This window comes from Rattus norvegicus, chromosome 17, assembly GCF_036323735.1.
Source record: "Rattus norvegicus strain BN/NHsdMcwi chromosome 17, GRCr8, whole genome shotgun sequence".
NCBI lineage: Eukaryota > Metazoa > Chordata > Mammalia > Rodentia > Muridae > Rattus > Rattus norvegicus.
The window spans coordinates 78,743,854-78,757,823 of record NC_086035.1 but is presented as its reverse complement, the minus strand read 5'-3'; the positions used below and the strand labels follow the sequence as shown (position 1 = coordinate 78,757,823).

The window sequence follows — 13,970 nt, the reverse complement described above, 5'->3', positions numbered from 1 at the left end:
TGATGCAATCTCCCTCAGAGGGGAGAGAGTTCCTTCTTTTCAAATTGAGCTTTCATATTATGTGAAGAAAGAAAATTCACCTGTGTCCTCCGTCTATCCCTGAGGGCTAACAGCCCCCTTCCCATCCTATACCCTGGGTTTCTATCACCATCAGTGGCAAACAGTTGGAGAAACTGAAATGGGAAATCAAAATACTCCTCCCCAAACTGAGAGCATATTGAAAAGCAAGCAAACGAAAAAACCCAGAACAGTCACAGAAGGAGGCATCAGAATCCTGGGCCCTAGTTGTCTTTGCCTGGCTCTTGAAAAGGTCCCTTGCTTTACCCAGAGCCCAAAGGATGAGGATGATGATGGCTCCAAGTCTGCTTTAAGGATGTTTGAAATCTGGTTCAATCCCAACCTTTTATGACACTATTAGTTTGATAGTCTCTGATGCTGTTCTTAGGATGATCTCCTTTTCCATCACACAGAGGTACACACACACACACACACACACACACACACACACACTCACACTCACACACACACACAGACATTAGCACACACACATACTCACACACTCACACACATGTACACACTCACTCACATACTCACTTACACATATACACACTAACACACTCACTCAAACACTCACTCACACACACTCACACTCACTCACACATACACTCACTCACATACACACTCACACACACGCACTCACACTCACCCACACACACTCACTCATACACATACACACACACCCTTTCACACACACACGCACACTCACACACATACTCACACGCATGTACACACTCACTCAGTCACACACACATGCTCACACACATGTACACACTCACTCACTCACACACTCACACACACGCACTCACACTCACTCACACATACACTCACTCACACACATGCTCACACATGTACACACTCACTCACACACTCACACACACGCACTCACACTCACTCACACATACACTCACTCACACATACACTCACTCACACATACATGCTCTCACACACATGTACACACTCACTCACTCACACACAAACACACACACACGCACACTCACGCACATACTCACAAGCATGTGTGTGCCGGGATTACAAACATGGGCATCCCATCCAGCAACTGCATGAACCCTTGCCATGGAGACATTTCATTTCGCCGTAGGGATGGAATGCTGCCCATGTGTTCACTCTCAGAGCACACAAGACGACACAAGACACTACACATATGCAGACCCAGCTCTCTGGCCTTGAGCTTGCTGCTTGGGCATGAAAAATGATCCAATTACAAACTTTAAGAGTTAACGCTTTCAACAGGATTCCAATAACACAACCACTATGAATGTGTTGCAGAAAATGGAGAAAGACTCCTAATTACATCACACACACACACACACAGCCACCATTCCTCTTACACTGGTGGATTGTGTTCTAGCATTTCCTTATTTACACATTGCATGGTTGCAATTATAATACATGCATAACACTACGCACTTTATGTTCCTTTTTATCTGTGTCCTTCCTGGCGTTTCCTACGTCCTACAGTAAGTTGTTATCGTTATTAACAGCTGGATAGATTCCAGAAATAGAAAGATGGTGGTTATCTAATCATTCACCCACTTAGGTGCGCATGTAAGGTTGCTGGTTTTTCTGCCTTACAGTTTTTCCACTATTACAAACAAGTAACTGTGATTACCTTATTCTCATGTGTAGCTTATTCACATTCCAGACTATGTCCTTTTTAGGCTAGATTCCACGGCCTACAGCCTGGGCTTTGATTTGGGTGAGCGAGACGATACTGGGAAAATTGAACAGAATTTCTCAAATAGAGGAGCCTTCCACTTGCTGACACTTGCAAAAGTTGTTAAGTTAAAAAAGTTGTTAAAGTTGTTAAGAATCCGAGGAGGAGTTTATAGAGACGTGGCCTGTAGGGTGTGTTTCACATGCCTTTCTGAACCCCATGCTTGGGGACTTAGAGCGGCCACATTCTGGGATAGGAAACGAGACCACAAGTAGCTGCTTGGTTACTGGTGATTAGCCCGCTGCTCTTGGGAAAGCATGAATGGAAGCAGTTGAGATGACCTGTCCAAGGAAAACTTAATTACTGCTGCGTACTTTGAGAACAATGATGTTAGGCAACCAGGAGAAACTTAACCTGAACCCTACAAAGTAAAAAAAAAAAAAAAAAAAAACCAAAGTATTATGTTAGGCAATCAGGAGAAGCTCATGTTCTTCCCACCCCTTGGGGAGTGAGCTTTCCATTCAGTCCTTCTTCCTAGAACTCCAAGCTTCCTGGATCTTGTCCCGTGAGCATAGCTAATTTCCGTTCAGTCTCCAAACAGTTCAGAGTCATAGGACTTTCCCATCCTTACCCCAGTGGCTTCTACTGACCTTCCCTCTACTCCCCAGGAGCCTGCCCTTAGCTGCCCCAACCTGAGCGTCTCTCCTACAGCACTTGTGACATCTCATTTGCATTGTTTGTATTGGAACCATGCGTGTCCCTAAGCACCCAGTCTGATGGCTGGCATGCAGTGTCACCAAACACTACCGTTGAGTGAAGGAAGGCGTGATCCTGCGACATTTTCCTTTTGCTTCCTGGGAGGACTGCTTGTCATAGTACAACTGCTTTGCGGAGGGTGTGGTTTTGATACACACAGTGCGTGCCTGTGTGTTATGTGCACACACATATTTAAAACAATTCCAAACTCCATGGCAGAGTGAACCTCAGTAGAATTGGGAGAAACACGGCTAAAGCTATTGGCCAAAAGCCAGGGATAATGTCTGCATTTCTCTTCCTTCTCACAAAGTTCTGTTGTTCAGCACTGGGAGAAGGAGTCTTTTCCAAAGACATCCCCGTTCTCCAATTCACACGGCCCACAATTCCTTGGCAAGGTCTGTAAGAGTGGGAGTCAGGCTCAGAGAAAGCAAACAGGTTGTTGGCACATGTCGGCCAAATGAGAGGCATGGGCCTGACCGGGCAGAAGTACCGCTGTCCTCGGCAGTCATTTGCCAGGATTTCAGGGGTTGGTTCAGACTTCACCTCAGACCTCCAGAAGCCTGTCAACCTGTAGCGTAACTGTTCAGAAGTAAGCTGACTCAGCTCCAACCGTTCACCCTCTCTTCTTGGCTATCATCACCTCAGGGTGCTGGGAACCAGGCGGCCACATAAATAATTTCATGAAGTTACGTAAACTTGATCGCTACTAGCATAATATTTCCGGGGTGTGAGGGGTGGGATGTGGCCATGTTTCTGTCATTGGATGCTTAACTTGTAAAGCAGCTTGGTATTACTGAGTGAAATCTGGATGGTTTTTCAAATCCTGATAACTGTAGTAAATGAAACCTGTCCCCTGGTAAGAAGGGAGAAAAGTCAACAGAGCACCTGCGAGGAGTTTATCCTAGATGCCCGGGCAATGTGTTGGCACCCATGTAGCCCCTTCTGTCCTCCAATCCCCCTAGGAACTTCTGAGAGCAGCATGAGCATGGGTGGGTACAGGTGACACCCTGGTCACCCTCCAACCTGTAGAGTCTTGCTCTGTCATCAAAACTCCCTAACACTGACTATTTCCTAAAAGAGAGAAGCAAGACAAAACAGAAAACCTTCATGAGAGGAAGAGGCCACCCCCATCTCTGTCTCTGAGTCCCTGTCTTGAAGCTTCAGCATCCAGAGCTGGGACATCAGGCACGATTATGTTCAGCAGGAGATAGTAATGCTTCCCTGTAAGCTCTGCACTCAGAAGACACAGGAATGTGGATGTAGGCTTGAGACCCAGCCTACAGTGGCCAGCCAGGACTTCTCAGCCAGATCTTAACTCAAAACAAAACACAGAAAACGTGTTTAGTGTTAGTGAGAAGAACTTAAGGAAGGTGTAGATGAATTTCCTTATGCTATAAGCCTACTGATGAGGTATTGGACGCTGATGCCAGGGAAGGTTCTGGGCCTCTCCTCAATGGGTGTCTTAAAAATAGACTTCATTTTCAGTAGAATTGAATGGTGGAGGTGTGGCTCTTCCTAGCATGGCTCCCTGCAGGCGTAGCATGCTGGACCATATCCCACTAGACAGGAAGACGAGCCAGTTCAAGGAAACAGGCGTTCGCCTTCTCGGCCTGGACCGGCTCGTGTCTCTGCTTTTCCCATCACCTTTCACGAGTGGACATTTTGCTCTGCCAACTTTGTCACCTCACATAATAAAGCTTTATACACTGAACTTCTCTCTGCCTGCACAGGCGGTCACCACCACTCGCGATTGCTGCTGCTGTGGTTGTGAGGCTTCGGGGGATGGGAGGCATCGTGCTAAGGATGACCACGTCTGTCCCCTCTCACCCAGTCCCTTGGTGGCTGGTGGCAGAAAATTTCAAACTGTCCGTTTCCTGTAAGATGAGGAACGGAGATACCCATGACTCTAAGAAGCGGGGAAGACTCTAAGGAGCCGGTGTTTCCCAACAGACGTTAGGAGGGTAACAGGGTGGTGCTGACCGCCATTACTTTGTGCCTCATGAAAAGGTCCCTAGGGCCAGAGCTTCTAAGTCCCTCGTGCCTGTAAGGCAAGAGCATTACTGACTGGCCTATCTCCCCAGCCCTTTCCTCTCCTTTGAACTCAGTTTCTAATCTAGGCATACCCAACCTTTTGACATCACGACATACCTAGTCATCTTCAATGATCACCTTTGAGAACCTCAGCCTTGGGGGGGGGGGGGTCACAGAAAAAAAAACCCACAAACTCGTAAAGTTTCGAAGCCATCCTGAGATGTGTCTGATGGTGATGAACTAAAGGTTTTCACACCACGGGCTGCCTGGTGTGAAGACCCTGATGTGGCAGGAGGGTTGATGGCTGTTACTGTCATTGCTTCTCTCTGACAGAGACACTAGTGTCTGTTAGTGTTAAGGAGTAAGGAAGTTAATATGGGCTTTAAATAAAGTCGTACTTGGAGACAAAGTTGACACACTGCCTACCATGGGCTGAAAAAGCAGGTGTATAACTAATTTTTTAAAAAAAAATATGTCTGGACTCTAACAGTGCCACATAGAATACATGAACAGACTTCATACATGCATGCCTGCATACGTGTTCATCCTCACAGCCCCTCCCCAGCCACTTCATAGATAACGTACACTAAAAAATGTAATAGGATCGGTTTCTCCTGAGCAAACCAGAAACCAGGAATTCCCCGAAAGCACATGTTGCCAAGGGGGGAGGGGAGAAAAAAAAAAGACAAGTTGATTTCTGTCCTCTCAGCTGAACAGGGTGGGCAGGGGGTGTCTTCTGATTGGCTGGCTGACCTGTCTGCTAAAGCCCGGTTCGTATCTGCCATCTGCTTCCTTCTGTGCTCCATTCACCATGCGTCCCTGCTTCAGCCAAGGGCTAAAGATGCATACAGAGGCAAGGAGTGCAGACAAAGGGACTCAGCATCATAAACCTTCTGTCCTAGACCTCCCAGGCCACCTCACAGGAAGAGTCAGAGGGGTGTGGGTCTGCACCAAGGTGAGCTGACCTCTGCCTTTGGACCGATTGCCAGAATCATTTATTAAGCTCTGTTCTGAGAATCAGGCACACTACCAAATGAGCAAACCAGATGTCTCTCCAGCCCCTGGGGGTGGCCAATAGAATCTAACATCTTAAAGGCACATGGTTAAGCAAACAAATGTGACAATAGAGTATAGACAGATGACGTGATGGTGATTCCATATGTCATCAAAAGTTCATTTAACAGCGTGAGGAAATAAGAAACAGTTCATGAAGTATGCACGCAGAGATGAATAGTTTCCCCTTTGGGGAGGAGCAAGGAGATGCCAAACCTTCCCCCCACCTCTCCAACGAGGACTTTTAAAAACATTCGGGAGTCGGGGAGCTAGTGAGCATCTCTTTCTGTGCTGGAGGAAAACAAAGGCTGCGAAAGCCCGGTCGTCACCCTGGGGGATATGAGACAGGGCGGAGTAGCAGGACATACCAGATTGATGCTACCATCTAGGAACTCCCTCACACATACATGGCTCCAGAGCCAGACAGCTCAGCCAAGCACAGGAAGCACAGGGATGGAGAGTGGGCCAATTCAGCATCTCCAGCATCTCCAGCATCTCCAGCCCCAGGGATGACTGGTCCAGGACCTTTGTTGCCTAGGAACACCACTATAGAGCTCCCACTCCCCCATGCCCTCCTGCTTTCCCTCGTATGTCCCATCTCTCTGTTGAAACCGATCTTAGCTTGGTTTAGAAATCTACTCAATGAAAATTGTTGACGTTTGGCTCAAAGCTGAAGTCGAAGGGGGAGTGAGCAAAGTAGGAGGAGGAGGATGTAGTAAGCTCCTTTCCCTGGAAGCTCTCGAAAGTTGCTTTCTGTCCTCTTATTTTGGCTCTGGTTTTACTGCTAAGTCCTTCACAAAACCATCTCTACAGATCCTCTTGGGTAATGCTGTAAGAGAATGTATAAAGACCCTCACAAGAGGCCTGTGGGCCTTCGTTGTCTTGGTAAGGAGGAGTGAGAAGAGATGAGATGGACAACACAAGCTAAGCACGCACACACACACACACACACACACACACACACACACACACACACACATACACACACAACTGTGCAGACCTCTAAAGGAGGTTTGGAAATGGAGAGGAGAAGTTGGTCTTTGTGGAAAGGATTGGGGATGAAGGAACTCAGGGGTTAACATGGCCAGGGTTGGTGCCGGTTTGTGTCGGTAACTCTCATGTTGATTGTGGCATGTTGCCCATTCAGATACCAGTTTACTAGGTATATTAGCTAGGCCACAGTCCTGGGCCAGCCATCCCTGGGGCTGGAGAGGCTGAAATGGCCTACTCTCCATCCTTGTCCTTCTTCCTGCTTGACTGAGCTGTCTGGATCTGGAGCCATGTACGTCTGCTCTGCATATACCACAATGCTATGGTGGTCCGGCTGACTTTCCCTTTGGGCTAAGAATCAATATCCAGAGATCAGAAATGACTATTTAGACTACGTCATTCTGTCTTAGTTACTGCTGTATTGCTGTGAAGAGACTCCATGACCAAGACATCCTTATAAAATAAAGCATCTAAGTGTTTTTAAGGGTTAGTCCATGATCATCATGGCAGGAAGCAGGCAGGAATGGAGCTGGAACAGTAGCCGGCAGCGCTATATCATGGTCCACAGGCAGCAGTGGCAGCAGCAGAAGGGGAGGGGGAAGAGGGAGAGAGAGAGACTGGGCCTGGTATGAGCTTTTAAAGCCTCAAAGCCCATCCCTAGTGACACACCTCTTCCAACAAGGTCGCACTCATTCCAACAAGGTCATCGCTACCGATTCTTCCCAGTTTCACCAACTGAGGACCAAGCATTCAACTCTATGAACCCGTGGGGCCATTCTCATGGAGACCACCAAACACTCATCACGAGTTTAGTCACTGGTGGTTCTTGTTCCACAAATAGGCTGTGGGTCATTGCCTACTCCATGGTAGCATTCTACCCATGAACCCTGTCCTGTCTGGTAAGGAAGGACCCTGGGAGACATGTGGAGGTGTGGGTACCCACTGTGATGGGACTTGTCACATCTAGAATGAAGAGAGATGGAAGTCCGATTCCCTGGAGGAGACGGCATCCTTGAGCATGACAGGGAGTAGAGGAGGGGACAGAAAGTGGCTCACAGCCACTTCAGAGTTTCTAGATGCTTCTTTCCTTATGCAATAACTCCTCAATCCTTAAAATACTGTTCTCCCATCCCCTCACCCACCACAGAGCCAAGGATTAAACCCTCCCCGCAGTATGGGTAGATTTCAAATCCTACACAGCCCTGTCACATGCCTCCTGCTGCCTGCAGGTCTCTGTGACAGTCTACTTGAGTGGTGTATCCACCTCCATACTTAACCCTAGTACTCAGAGCCCTCCTCATCACTTCTAGGTAGCGTCCTCTTGCATCTGCTCTGAGAAGGAGCCCCTGAATCTTCAATCAACCAAGCGCCTGCACCCATGGCCCCTTCATCTGTCACCACCCTTATCCCTATATCTTATCAGTTTGTCCCCTCACGGCCTTCCCTCTCCTGGGCAGTGGACACCCCAGTGTAGACGCAGTGCACCCTACAAGCTTACAATCTATGTGGAGTCCTGAAACAGTACACTGTCCCCCCATTGTCTGGCCACCCACCGCGTGTCTTACACAACACCACCAGGTAATTTTTCCAGAAATACTTCTCTGCGGCCTACTCAAAAGTTACTCAATAGCTGATCTTATTTGAATTTCTCTTTTGGTTCTCAAGTCCCTCCATACTCTAACCTGTATCCTGTGAACAGGAATCAGAGTATCAAACAGGTGAAGAAGGGATTACAGTCGCTGCCTGAGATTTCTAATCGCTACGAAATGGCTCTGCAATTAAGAGTAAAGGCAGCCATGTGACTTTTCTATAGTCTTAGACCAATGGTTTTCTGAATTTCTATAGACCAATGGTTTTCTGATTTCTATAGACCAATGGTTCTCTGAAATTTGTTTTAGCTGCCAAGTCCTTTGTCTAACGTGCTGTAAATAGAGAAGGTTTAACCCTGCAAACTTGTCCCTGGTCCCTAGTAGAGTCTTAGTAGGGACTAACCCATGAGTTAGAAATCATCATTCTACTTAGATACAAGAAGACAGACAATTTAAGTGGTCCTTTACGCAAACATATGCATTCATACGTAGTTCAATGCAAGTTGATTTTTAATCGCATACGCCACCCTTTAAATGTTTTGGGGAATTGTATGTCATTGACTTATCATGATCTTAGCTAACTTAATTAGCTACCATTTACTTTTGTACCCGAGTCTATTCTAAGAGCTCAGGTTGGGCTGAACCATCCAATCAGCTCCATCACTCTACAACATAGATGATTGTTAAACTTCCCATTTATCAGATAAGAAAATCAGGGCACAGAGAGCCTGCATGACCTACCCAGAGTTTCACAGCTGGTAAATGGTGTAGAGACAGTTCAGAGCCACGCCTTCTGCCTCTCGAAGGAGAGGCAAACTCCAGAATGTGGAGACCACACCGGTTTAAACCGGAATCTGGCATGTAGTAACTTTAGGCTGTTGACCAGGTGAGTAGCCTCCTTGAGCTTCAGTGTCTTCCTCCGGAGAAAAGAACTTTCGCTTCCAGCTTCTTTGATCTCATCAGTAAATCAATGCCAACTTGTGTCTCACAGACTTGGTTCTGAGTGAATAACTCTGGGCCATGTTCAGATCCCCTGGCACTTGGCAAGCATCTCCCCACAGGAACCCAAAGGTTAGACTGGACCACTTGGTAGCTATGGAAACCTGGTCAGTCCCTTTGCCTTAGCCGCCTGGGCTGTAAAATGGGAGTGTTAGCCTTAGATTGGCGCGTGCTGTAAGTAGATAACTATGGAATGCTGTGTTACTGGTAGAAACGTTATTTCCGTGAGATTGCGCTCAAGACTTTCTGGAGCATTTGTCCTGTGCAACCAGAATAACTGGACAAGTGACGGGCCGACAGTCCGTCAAAACACACTTTAACTGCCTGACCTGATCTTTTCACTGGTCACCACTCACCTTCCCAGTGTTACACCTAAGTTACACGGCAAGGTTATGCTCCGGTGAGGGGAATGTATGTGCATGTATCCACTCGGGGTCTAGATAACCATCTAGAGGGTTGCATTAGGCTTTGTACTCCAACAGTGTCAGAACTGATCATTCATCCCTGGGGATAAAATAGGGGGCATGAACTCGATTGCTGCCATGGTAACACTTTATAAATGGCCGCCCTTGATGCTTGGTGTTAGATGATGGTAGAGCACACTGGCTATGATCTGTAGGAAAGCTAAAAATAGGAGACTCGGTCTCTCCCCGATATGCAGGGCTGTGATTGGATTGCTCTGACTATGACTCATAGGCTCAGGTTACCACAAGTTCAAGTCTGGGTATTAACTGCAATTTCCCAGAAGGCCTGTGAGCCTTTCATAGAGGTTACAGCCCCCTGACCCACATTTTATAGTGCACAGTGGGACTTGTGTCTTGGGGCATTCGGACACACTCTGCTCCGAGGCCAGGCTCCGATCCTGTGTGATTAAGAAGGATTGCTGGAACCACAGCTGGATCCCCGGGAGAACCCCATTCCCCAAAAGAATGCCTCAGGGCCAGCACACACTGATTAAGGACTTTTTTTTTCCTTTTAGGGAAGGCAGTTTTAAAATTCCACGTGGAGCCCTTTGAGAGTGGTCATAGGCCAGTACAGTGATCGTTCAGTTTTAAATTGTTGATGGATCATAAGATATATTGCTACAATAAACTGGGCCATATGTTGGTTCGATCAAAAATCCTGTGCAAGCATTCCTCCACTTTGACCTTCCATATGCTCATAACAGCATCAGTGGTTTATAAAATAACAAAAAAGAGCATCAGTGGACTCCATAATTCATACTGGGGTCATTTAGAAGTACAGTGAGCCTCCAGAACGCCTGGGAGCCCCACTCCACCATACCATATGTGAGTTCTGACACAGGACACATGGGAAACTATTGCTTCTCACTCCCCTCTGGAGATCAAACAACTGACTTACAAACTAGCGAGTATCTTGGTATTGAAACGCCTTCAGTGTTGTTGAGTCTAATCCAATACATGCACTCCCATAAGCACTGACACATGCTAATAACCCACGTACACATGTTTATACCCACACGGACACATGGACTCTATCACAATGCTCACATGCATACGCAAGTACACACTCATCTAGCACACACACATACACACACATCTGTAAGTACATAAATGATGTGTATGTATATATGCACATACATATATAAAGTACACCAGTCTTAGAGGCCAGAGATGTGTACTGTAGACTCTTAGTTCACCAACACTTCTCTCAGCAAACTATACTCTTTCCTTAAAGCTTTTATTCTTTATATCAGGTGTATGTGTACCTATGTATGACTATGTGTACTTATGTGCCTATGGCTGCAGCGTCCAAGGAAGCCAGAGGTACCAGATGCCCCCTGGGGCTACAGTTACAAGAGATTGTGAGCTGCCCGATGTGGGTGCTGAGAACCAAACTCCGGTTCCCTAGAGGAGGGGCAACAAGAGTTCTTAGCCACTGAGTCATCTCTCCAGACCCCAAACCATACTCTTGAATAATATAGAAATAGTTGACCTCCTACACAGACTTCTGGCTCGGTGGTGCTGGGTAAAGCAGACTCTAGACTCTCATTTGTGTGTATGAGAGCTGTGATGGTGTCGGTGTGCCCGTGAGGGTGTGAGCCCGTGCATGTGAGCTCATGTGTGTATATGGGTTATTAGTATGCAAAGGGGCTTCTGGGAGTGCATGTATTTGGTAGAACCAACAACACTGGAGGCATTTCAATACCAAGATATTCACTAGTTTCTGAGTATCTAGTCACAGCCTTAGTACGTCCTTGCCCACAGAAATGGGTGTATTGTCACCTGGCAGCCACCCCAGCTACCTCAAGTATTACCTTGTGCCTCCAGGGAAAGAGCTCTTCTCATCTTCTCATTGAAGGCAAAGGTTCCCAGATGGTCCCCAAGCGTTTGATCCATCTTCCCACCCAGACCACAGAGGCTCACATCCCCATGTCTTGGCTGGTCACCCACAGGGGAGCAGAGTAAATGGAGTTGTTGGAAATCAGCAATCTCAAAGAGGAATGACCCCTGGCGCCATTCAGACAGAATGGGAGCAGGTTCAAGATGTCCAGAACCTGACCAGAGGAGGCCCAGAGCACCAGGGGTAGAGGTATACTAGGCCTCTAGGAGCCCCACAGGAGACTGCAGACTGTCTGCCTTTTCGGAACTTGCTTGCATGACTTACAGATAGAGGCAGTGCAGGCGAGTGGGTCACAGACTTTAGGATCAGAAGGATTTCGAATTGTGATGATGCATGGTTGGCTACCCACAAGCTGCATCCTTAGCTTTTAAAAATGTTGTTCATTCTATTGTAGCAATTCAATGACCAAGGCTGGCCTTGAACTTGAGACGCTCCTCTGTGTGTGTGTGTGTGTGTGTGTGTGTGTGTGTGTGTGTGTGTGTGTGTGCGCGCGTGCCTGTGTGTTGGAAACAAGTGAGGCAAGTATTCTGGAATAGTTTCTTCTCTTTGCTAAGTGAAGGTATAAAACAAACACTGTTGCGTACACAAACCATTTACGTAACTAAACAGAAACACACACCCATAGTCATCAGAGTCTTTGAAATAAACTGCATTAACTAGTTTTCCAGATATTAGTGCTATTTTTCTTGTTTCACCATCAATCCAAGCAAAAGGCGTCCAAATCTCTAATCACAGGGTTGGTCTCCATGGTTACCAGCTTCCATCACAAGTCATTTCATTAATATAACCTCAAACCTATAAACTCTCCTACTGGGGCTGCTGAGATGGCTTTGTGGATAGAGTGCTTGCCGCTTAAACCCGATGACCTGAGTTCAATCCCCAGGGCCCACATGATAGAAACGTCAAGGTGTCCTCTGGCCTCCTTAGATAATAAATAAATAAATAAATAAATAAATAAATAAATAAATAAATAAATAAAGTAACTTAAAACATTATCCTAATACTCAAGACAATCAAAGAGTATAATGCCAACACCCCAGGAACCAGAGACCACAGCAGTCAGACTCTTAATTCTAAAGCAACGGTTATGGCTACAATGTAGTTCTGTGGTAGCATTCTTGTCTACCACGCTTGAGGCCCTGGGTTCCCCATTACTGCAAAAACAAACAGAAGCAGTGGCTGAAGGTCCAGGCACCCAGATCTCAAACTTTGGTTACACTAGTTGAAACAAAGTTAATGTTTAGAGTCTCAGCTTCCAAGCGTGGACTTTAATATTAGTCTACAGTTTAAATGCTACTGCATCAGCCACATGGGGTACTGCAATAAAAGATCACAGGGTAGGTGCTGGGATTAAAGTTAGAAATGTATGTCCCACAGGTCTGTATGGTAGAAGTCCAAGTTGAAATGTAGGCAGAGTTTTCTTCCCAGAGACCTCTCTCTGGCTTGCAGCTGTCTGCATTCTTTCTGTCTTCATGTGACCTTTGCTTTGTTGCCGCATCTCTGATGTATCCTCCTCCTCATGGTCTTCTTTCTCCTCCCTCCTCTTCCTCCTCCTTTTTCTTCCTCCTTTTTCTCCCCCCTCCCCCCGCTTCTCTCTTGACACTGATCCTGTTGGATAAAGACTCCGCCCCTATAATGTTGTTTGATCACCTCTTCAAAGGTCCTTTCAGAATCCAGCTACCTTCTAAGGTCCCATGATTAGGATATTAACAGTGGATTTGAGGGGATGGAGAGATGACTCAGGAGTTAAGAACACTGCTGGAGGAGAGGACCCAAGTTCAGTCCCTAGCACCACATCAGACACTCACAACCAACTGTGGCTCTAACACCAAGGGATTTAGCGCCCTCTTCTGGCCTCCCTAGGTACCTGCACTCACATGCACCTACACTGAGACATACACATAACTTAAAAAATGAAAATGTTTTAAAGAAACTATGAGGTGGGAGAGGTACAATTCGGCCCATAACCATGACCCTGAGTAAATATCCTCCTTGAGTCTTAGAACCTATTTTGTTTTTCGATATGTAAGGAAAAGAATCGCATGTTAAAAAGCAGCCTGGAAGCCAGGGCACAGCAGGGACGATGCCTACTAGCATGTCCCTGGCAGTGCCGCAGGCTTGCGCCATCATTTTTATAAGGACACAGTGGTTTGCTGTCTGGAATGAGCCACCAGTTTCTCTGTCTGGAAGTCAGTCTTTTCTAGGCATGGGCTTCTCTGATCCGGTTCTTAAGGGCTGGATTGGCCCTCATACTTGGCAAGTCCACAGAGCAAGCCAAGCCTTGGCTGGGTTCAGCCCTAGCCTGTCAGACCTGAGTCATCCACTCTGAGCTAAGCTTGTATCACCCACTCTAACTCTCTGTCATAGCCACTATAAGATGTGGCTAAGGACTCCCAAGTCTCCTGGCCACACACAGCAAGTCTGTATGACTGGGACTTCAAGAACCTTTACGT

The 13,970-nt window shown here is 46.8% G+C and overlaps 1 protein-coding gene across 10 annotated transcripts in view; it reads left to right on the top strand.

The window, feature by feature from the left end:
• Frmd4a (FERM domain containing 4A) overlaps positions 1-13,970 on the top strand; it is a 590,863-nt gene that overhangs the window by 410,101 nt on the left and 166,792 nt on the right. The gene's annotated exons all lie outside the window — the stretch shown is intronic.